This window comes from Pogona vitticeps, chromosome 2 (genome assembly GCF_051106095.1).
Source record: "Pogona vitticeps strain Pit_001003342236 chromosome 2, PviZW2.1, whole genome shotgun sequence".
Taxonomy (NCBI): domain Eukaryota; kingdom Metazoa; phylum Chordata; class Lepidosauria; order Squamata; family Agamidae; genus Pogona; species Pogona vitticeps.
In genome coordinates this window covers 19,574,365-19,584,254 of record NC_135784.1, presented here as the reverse complement: position 1 = coordinate 19,584,254, position 9,890 = coordinate 19,574,365, and positions in this window count along the sequence as shown.

The following is a 9,890-nucleotide window of genomic DNA, read 5'->3' as shown; positions in this document are numbered from 1 at the left end:
CAGGTTAAGCTTCAGGCCCTGAATCCCGGAGGGGCCCCAGAAGCAACTGGAGTCCATACTTTTTTTAAAAAAATGTGGTCCTTTGTGGTGAACAGCCCCACTGAAGAAGGGAACAGCGATTCCCAGACCTCGTTGCTGGTTGCAAATGAGCCCCCATAATAGTTCAAGCTTCAGGGTCTGCACTGACCAATAGCTTGGGTCCTTGCTACTATTGCCTTGGATTGATCCATCCGTGTCAACTCGTCACATTCTGTGTTAATTACACATGCACGTTAACTCTTCTAGGCTGAATAGCCTTCCATGCCCTCAGAAAGAGCCCTCACCTCCTGTCCTACTTCTGTTCTTTTAAAGGAAATTCAAACCAGGCAACGTCATGGGTGACTTTCCTGAAATCCTGCTCGCAATTCTGAAACCTTCCTGAAAGCTTTTATGGTGTAGTTTTGGGCATGTCATAGAGCGCTGTGGCATCTAATATGAGCTCTAGAGCAGTGAGTGGTTCTGGATCTTGGGTCCCTGGAGGTTCCTGGACTACAACTCCCAGAAATCCTGGCCAGCACAGCTAGGGGTGAAGGCTTCTGGGAGTTGAAGTCCGAAGAACATCTAGGGTTCCCAAGGTTTGGGAACCACGGCGGTAGGGCGTTTCAGAGCTATACGAGGTCTGCCGGCTGCTGTGGAATTCACACCATTAATACTTCTGGGAGTTTTCCCAGAATAATAGAATGATTTGACAAGAAGCTGTGCTCATCCCATGTGGCTCGCATTTTGGTTTAAAGAAAAGCTAGTGAAAGAAGGACTCCCAAGAGAAGAGATCTGTTTTGAGGTTGAAAGTGGAATATCTCACACCTAATGATGGCGAATGTGGGGATTCCTATGCGTGTTGGGGACAAAGGAACATTTGGACTCGCCTGATCTGGATCAGGGTTGGTGATGTTGGGCAGTTGTAATCCACCACAAGGAACTTGTTGTGGGTAACATAATATTTTAATGCATTACTTCCAAGCCCTGGGAGAATATTCCTTCAAAACTGGCAACACAGCAGCATCCTCTAAATAATAGTAATTTATTGTCATTGTAAGTATATACACATACAACGAAATTCAGGTGACTTAGGAAGTCCAAGACAGGTCCTGTGAGATTTACCTTGTCCTCTAACAGAGGAGAAGACCTGGGGAAAGAAACATAAGAACAGCCAAGTCGCTGTCCTCCATTATCTGCCACCTGAGGCCATCATCTCCCTATCTCCTAGCAGGGTCAGCTTTGGCCAACAACTTTGGAAGTAGCAGTTTGAGTTGGTATCCTGATGAGAAGGTATTTAAAGAGAGAGAGAGAATATTCTTGTTTGCTGGAATCCTGTTGAAACAGTTCAGCTTTTGTGGCTGCATTGGTGTTAACTTCCCCTCTCTCTATGAATGGGCCTGACGTTCAGGCCTCACCAGGTGAGTCAGTGTAGCCTGTCCGTGTCCGTCTTCCATTTCCTGGCAGACTTTTGGCTTAACAAAATCAAATGTTGCTTTCCTCTTGTCTATGAAAAGGGCAGACTTTTGAGTACAGTAGGACCCCCATATCTGCTGGGGATTGGTTCCAAGCCCCTGCGGATACCAAAAAAATGTGGATAATCACAAATGCTGGAGAGAGAGAGAGAAAGCATGGTAAAAGGAGAGAAAAAAAGACTTTCACGTGCATTATCAGACCTGGACATTAGAGGGCGCCAGAGACCATGCTGTATAACAGTGAACCTATGGCACGCGTGCCACACCTGGCATGCAGAGTACTCTCTGTGGGCACGCAAGCTATAAGACACTGGATTACTACTCTTCCCCCCCCCCCCCCGCCCAGCAGCCAAACCTGAGGAGGCAGCTGCAGCCACGGCCAGGATCTGGAGCAGCTGGCGCTGGTGGCAGATCTGGAGTGGGGTCTTGAGGCACCTCCGTGCCCAGGATTCCTCCTCCTGCTGCCACTTCCAGTTCCGCCACTGCCCCTTCTGATTCCACTGCCGCCCATCACCCGCTGATTTTTTTTACCCCAGTTTGGACACTCAGGCCCAAAAAGGTTTGCTGTCAGTGCTATATAATCTTCATCTTCATAGCATGGTCTCAAGCTCCCTCTAGTGACTGATTCTGGTAATGCATGTGAAAATAGGGTTTTTTTTTTTCTTTTAATATTTTAAAAATATTTTTATACCGTAGATATGTGAATCAGTGGATACTGACCCCATGGATAAAAGGGTCCTACTGTATTTTTTAATTCCCTCGCTCCTTTTAAAAAATGAGGGGCAATTGATTTTTCAGGTGAGACATTTATTTCCACACCACCAATTGTCAAAAGAACTGGATTCCTATATCTTTCAAAAGACATACACGTACCTGATTCACCTCTGTCTCTTCCATTTCATCTTGAATGAAATGGAAACCATTTCACCACGTGAACTGGAGAGCACTTAAGTGGGGAGATGGTGGAACTTTTTTGTTTCCTCAAGGAGGGTTTCCATTCAGGTGAAGAAAATCCATCTCTGTATAAATTTTCATTTAGTTTTACCTTTTTAGTATTCTTATTTTCTTTGAAAATACAGTAGGAACCCCTTCTCTGCAGGATCAGTATTCGCTGATTCACTTATCCAGGGTCTGAAAATACGTATTAAAAATAATAAAAGGAAAATCCCCAAAATAGATACAGTACAGTATTTATAATGATAAACTGGCCACTAGAGGGAGCCAGAGACCATGTGTTTGCTATTATAATTGCATCTGCTATAATTTGCTTTTTTGAGCTTCTGTGGAGGGACTTTTCCCTCCCTTCATTTTATGTGTTTTACCAATTTCTTGCTTTTGAGACATGGCATACAGGCTGGACCTACCTGAAACACTGCAGCTTCTGTTTCCGCTGTTTTCTTCCATTATCTCCCCAACAGCCCCCCCCCCGCTTCCTTTTTAAGTACTCCCATCCTCAGGAGTCTTTCGGGGTTTCTCTCTTAATTTTTTATTGGGGGGGGGAGGGTGTATTAATGCTGCATGCCTCAGGTTCCTTTGAGGCTGCAGCTTGGGAAGACTATTTCTGGGAATTACAACTTCAGAAATCCCCAGCTGACATGACCAGGGTATGAGGAGTGCATATAATTTATTTTTTTATTTGTTTGTTATGTGGTTTTGCTTATCTCTCACCCAATTTAGTGAGGGCACTGTTCTGGGCAGTCATGACGATATTTAGAGATGGGCACGAACTGGTTCAGCCCAGTTCATCAAGGCGGCTGCTCTCCTCCCCTGCTTCCTCTGGTTCAATCATCCACTTGTGTGCTGGCTTCTGGCCCCTCCTCAACTAATCTTCCGATCTCAGCAACAGCTTAGCCTTCTCTGCCCCGCCCTCTTGGCTGATCGCCCACTCAGGCAAAAGGGCGGGGCAGAGAAGTCTGTGCTCCTGCTCCTGATTGGGAGATCAGCCGAGGAGGTGGAAAGAGCAAGCAAGCTGGACCTGGTGACTGGCTGGCTGGCTGAGGAGGCCTTTATGAATTGGGACGAACTGGTTCATGCCCATCTCTAAATATGAAGACAGAGGGGCGACACGATAACACTTTTCAAATACTTTAAAGGCTGTCATACAGAGGAGGAGCAGGGTGATCTGTTCTCGATCATCCCAGAGTGCAGGACACACGACAGTGGGCTCAAGTTAAAGGAAGCCAGATTACAATTGAATATCAGGAAAAACTTCCTAGCTGTTAGAGCAGTACAGTAATGGAACCAATGATCTTGGGAGGTGGTGGGTACTCCAACACTTGAGGCATTCAGGAGAAAGTTACCATCTGGCAGATATCCTTTGATTTACAGTGGTGCCTCGCTTACCGAGCGCACCGTTTAACGACGAATCCGCATAGCGATGTCGCTTTTACGATCGCAAAAGCGATCGCATTGCGACGTTTAGATAGGCAAAAACTCGTATTGCAATGATCGGTAAACGTTTCGCTTACCGATCTTCGCATTGCGATGTTTTTACAACAGCTGATCGGCGGTTCCAAAATGGCCACCGAGTGCCCAAAATAGCCGCCGCAAGTGTTTTCACACCCTGTACTCACTTACCGAGGGCGCGAAAATGGCGGCGCTATGGAGGAACTTCGCTGTGAGTTTGGGCCCCATAGGAACGCATTAAACTAAGTTTAATGCATTCCTATGGGGTTTTTCGATCCGTTTAGCAATGTTTTTGCATAGCGACGATTAATCTGGAATGGATTAACGTTGCTATGCGGGGCACCACTGTATATTCCTGCATTGGTTGGATTTATAGGCCGCTTCCAGTTTCATTAATTTATGATTATATCTACATAAACACTAAACCCCACCCAACCATTCCCCAACCCAATAAATAAAAAATAAACCCCAAACTAATCAAGCAAACCAGGTAAACAAAATGAACAGAACTAAGTGGTGGCGACAGCCTTCAAGTAGCACAGTTACCAATGTAACTGAAGGGGAGAATATCCTTCAAGGTTTCACTAAACATTTGTCATCTAGAACTCTGTAGGGCGGAGGCCTACCAGATCACAAGTGGAAGACCGCTCCAAAATGTGGAGGCAGCTACCAAGAAGGCACATGTTCTAGCTGAAGCCTTGCTTGCCTCCCTCAGCGTGGCGATGTGCAGCAGCGGGACCAAGGAAGATCGAGTGGAACAGGCAGCATTTCTGTAGGAGAGATTTTGACGAGTAGCGAGGTCCTTAACCATTAAGGGCTTTGTGTGTTAAAACTAACACCTTGATCCTGGCCTGGGACACAACAGGCAGCCAATGCCGTCGAGCCTGGACTGGGGATATGTCATCAAACTTTCTTCCAGTAATCAACCTGGTCGCCACATTTTGTACCTTCTGTAATCTCTTGGTTAGCTTCAAGGGAAGTCCCATGCAGAAGGCATTATAGTAGTCAATCTATAACAGAACCAACGTTGTCAGAGACTCCCAATCCAGGAAGAGGTGCAACTGCATAATCTGCTGGATGTGACAAAAAGCAGACCTAACCACACCCAAAATTTAGTGTTCCACTGGAACTGGATCTAGGATTGCTCCCAGGATGCGCAAACCATCCAGCCTAGGGTTGGAGGGCGACACCATCCAGCCTAGGGACAGTTACACTCAACCAATCGGGAGCGTCCCAACAGGAAGATCTCCATCTTGTCTGCGTTCCACTTCAGCCTGCTAGCCTCCAACTATGTCCAGACTTTGGACCTGGACAGCATCCACTGCAGAAAAGAGCGATAGAGCTCTGTCACTGGCATATTGATGACAGTGCAATCCACAACTCTGGATGACGCCCCCCCCCCGAGTCTCATATAGATGTTAAAGAGCATTCAGGAGAGCGGCGAGACCAGCTAGCCCTGGACAACCTGTCCAGGAAAGACACCTATAGCAAGTGCTTAGGAAGCTATGGTGGTTTTTTTTTACATTTTGTACCTCCCCTTTTTTAAAAAAACTTTTTTTTTTGTAGGTTTAACATAACAATATAAACTTAAATTACACTAAAAAAAGTTTAAAATGAACAAAACAGAACCAAGTGAATAAAACAAACAGATGGACAAAAGGTCAATACAATACAAAATAGTATGGTATTATACACGTTCACAATAAATTATCTTATGCATTTACAATGAGTCAATGAAAGGCTTCCATATATCTACATAGATATCCTCATGGAGTTGCTTTCTGTACGATATTCGTTCAAATTAGGCTAATTGTTGCAGATCTTCTGACCATTGTGTGAAGGGCTTCTCTTCAGAGCGTATAAATCATTTGCCTTTTACATTTTGTCCCTCCTGAGGGAATGAGTTTTAGAACCTGGGAGCAGCTACAGAGAAACATCCTCATCAGATGTGTTTGTGAAAACAGTGGGGCCAATGTACAGTATACCAAATTTAGTGATAAGGGACTAGAGCAGTGTTTCCCAACCACTGAGTGAACAGATGCTCTTGGACTACAACTCCCAGAAATCCTGGCCAGCACAGCTAGGGGTGAAGGCTTCTGGGAGTTGTAGTCCAAGAACGTCTGTTGACTCCAGGGTTTGGAAACTACTGGACTAGAGCTGTTTTGTCTGTGGAAATTATTTTCCTCATTCCCACCCTCACTGAGAGGATTCCCTACATCCGACATTCCTCTTCCTGTTTACCGAAATGCAAACTGGGTGTGTATGTGTAAAGGTAAAAGGTAAAGGTTCCCCTTGACAATTTTTGTCCAGTCGTGTTCGACTCTAGGGGGCAGTGCTCATCCCCATTTCCAAGCCATATAACCAGCGTTTTGTCCGAAGACAATCTTCTGTGGTCACATGGCCAGTGCGACTTAGACACGGAACGCTGTTACCTTCCCACCGAGGTGGTCCCTATTTATCTACTTGCATTTTCATGCTTTCGAACCGCTAGGTTGGCGGGAGCTGGGACAAGCGACAGGCGCTCACTCCGTCACGTGGATTCGATCTTACGACTGCTTGGTCTTCTGACCCTGCAGCACAGGCTTCTGTGTTTTAGCCCACAGCGCCACCACGTCCCCTACGTGTGTGTATGAATAACAATTGCAAAAAAGAAAAGAAAAAAACAGGTAAAAATAGCCATGAAAGGAATGGAGAACATTCTACAGGATCTAAAAACACAACGCTTGAAATTGATGCTTCTTGGAGGTTAACCATGATTCATGGGCAGCACTGATGTTCTTCCAGAAGCTCCATCGCAACCATCATTACAGTCCATGTCTGAGGCCTCTCTTCACATGGCTCAGTTAATATGCCACGTGGATTCTCTGGTGTCTATTCAGGCCAGTGTTGCAGAAGGAGTACGACAGTGGGACCACTTACTAGAGGAATGCGACAGTGGAACCAGTGACCTCGGGAGTTGGCGGGTGCTCCAACACTGGAGGCATTCAAGAAAAACTTAAATCACCCAGCAGACATGCTTTGATTGTATTCCTGCATTGGGCAGGCGGTTGGACTGGATGGCCTTGTAGGCCCTTCCAACTTCACTATTTCTATTAATCTCTTCGCATGCTCTGTGCACATGCGTGGCTTTTTCCCCATGGGGATCCGACTGTGGGTATTCAGGTTGGCCTTCTGGCTGAAGCTCCTCCCACAGCGCAAGTACTCGTAAGGTCTCCCCCCGGTGTGGCTTCTCTGGTGAGTATTGAGGTAAGATCTGTGAGAGAATCGCTTCCCACAGACGGGACACTCGTGAGGCCTTTTGCGTTCGCATCTTTTCTGACCAAACCTCTTCCCACAGTCCGAGCATTTGAAGGGCTTCTCAGTCAACAAGGGTACTTTCATGTTTAAGGAAGCTTGGGCTCTGACCAAATCTTTTCCTAAATGCATTGCTCATATTTTGTCTCTTACCAATGTGGATCCTCTGCAGGAACACATCTGCCTTGAGACCCTGGAAGGGTCTCCCAAACGGAAGAGATGCAGCTACTTCTTGCCCTGACTTGGTCTTTAGATGCCTCCCGAGAGCCCTCCTTTGCTCGCCAAATTGGGGGTGGGGGCGGGGGGAGGACGACGTTGTCTTCTCCTCCTCCCCAAATCCTCAGCCCAGGTGACTGCAATCCCTCCATGATGTTTCCCCCCTTCACTGATATTTAACCATCCTTGAGCTCCTGAAAGAAAGAGTCAAATCAGTTCTGGACACCACCCTTTAAGAAGGATGCTACAAACTGGAAGAAACTGAGAGGAAGGCAGGCAGAATGATCAGGGGACAGGAAAACAAGCCCTGTGAGGAAAGACTGAAAGAAATGGTCACGTTTAGCCTTGAGAAAAGAAGACTGAGATGAGATAAGATAGCACTTTTCAAATAATTGAAAGGTAGTCATACAGACGAGGGGGAGGACCTGCTCTCAGTCACCCCAAAGTGCAAGACATGTAATAATGGACTCAAGTTACAGGAAGCCAGATTGAGGCTGAATATCAGGAAAAACCTCTTAACTGTTAGAGCAGTACAGTGGTGCCTCACTTGACGAGGATAATTCGTTCAATTGAAATCGCTGTTAAGCGAAATCCTCGTCAAGCGAAACGAAAAAGGCCATTGAAATGCATTGAAAACCACTTCAATGCGTTCCAATGGGCTAAATACCTCAGCGTCCAGCAAAGATTCTCCATAGGGGTGGCCATTTTCGGTGCCTGTAAAGCGAGGAATCCATCCTAAAGCACAGTGGGGAGCCATTTTGCACAGCGGGCGAACATTTTAGAGCGACCAATCAGCTGTATTAAAATCATCGTCTAGCGAAAAATCGGTTCCCGAAGCAGGGAACCGATCATCATCAAGCAAAATTTCCCTATCGTTTTGCGATCACTATTGCGATCGCAAAAACCTCACCATAAAGTGGATTTGTCGTTTAACGAGGTAATCGTTAAGCGAGGCACCACTGTACAACAATGGAACCAATTACCTTGGGAGGTATTCAGCGCTCTAACACTGGAGGTCTTCAAGAGAAAACTGGACAATCCTCTGTCAGATTTGCTTTGCTTTGGATTCCTGCCTCGTGCAGGGAGTTGGATTCAATGACAATATAGAATCGTGGAATAGTTTTGTTTCAAGAGGCCAAACTCAACATTTCCTGGTCTTACACCAGCAGAAGAGGAAGCGTTTGAGTGCATTGGCAACCCTGCCATTAGGCTGAGCGTGGCGATGACTTCAGGGGTGGGGCCACAAGGAGTGGCAAATTTTGCTGCTTTCTCCATATCGGTCTCCAACGGCGTACATGTTGATTCCCCTTTTAAACAAGCTGGAGCTCCTGCCACAATACCCTAATGAACCAAATCACCATCTTTACCAAACTCGAATATGACTTCCCACATACACTTCCCCAATTGCGAGGGCAAGACATCACAGATATTTTCACAGTTGCTGGGAAAGGCTGAGGAAATGATGACCTTGTTTTTATCAAACAAGCAGAAGTCACACATCAGAAATGTTACTATCCAAGGAGAAAGCCAAGCTGCCAAGCTCCTGCCAGGATTTGCATTCAAAAAAAGTGCATAGAAACCTCACAAGATAACAGAAGACACTGTCATGGATACCTCATAGTACAGTAGTCTGGTATTATAAATCTGATTTTTCAAGGTGGCTTATGGAATACATCTGCCACTATGTACTTTTTCTTGTAGCTTTACCTTCTAACTTTTTCGAACGTAGCAAAATATTTTATAGTAGAGAAATTCATTTCAGCCTTATCTCAGACTGATTCCTTATTGCTTGTATTAATTATATATTGTTGTTGTTATTTAGTCATTGTGTCCGACTCTTTGTGACCCCATGGACGAGCACGCCAGGCCCTCCTGTCTTCCACTGCCTCCCGGAGTTGGGTCAAATTCATGTTGGTTGATTCGCAGACACTGTCCATCCATCTCATCCTCAGTCGTCCCCTTCTCCTATTTCCTTCACACTTTCCAAACATCAGGGTCTTTTCCAGGGAGTCTTCTCTTCTCATGAGATGGCCAAAGTATTGGAGCCTCAGCGTCAGGATCTGTCCTTCCAGTGACCACTCAGGGTTGATTTCCTTTAGAATTGATAGGTTTGTTCTCCTTGCAGTCCAGGGGACTTTCAAGAGTCTCCTCCAGCACCACCGTTCAAAAGCATCAATTCAGTGGTCAGCCTTCTTTATACAGTAGTCCAGCTCTCACTTCCATACATGGCTACTGGAAAAACCATACCTTTGACTACGCAGACCTTTCTCAGCAAGGTGATGTCTTAAAGATTACAGAATGTGTTCTCAAAGCAAGGTATGGCTCAATGATTTCTCACAATCCTGTCTCACTGAGAGGGTGACTACACGGATATTTAGCCAGTTTTCCAGATTGCTCCTAAAGGCAGTGAAGAGGCACCTTCTTTGCTAGAGTGAACCAGCCTACCCCCAGAGTGGTCCTATCCGTACATTTCTGCTCCCTGTC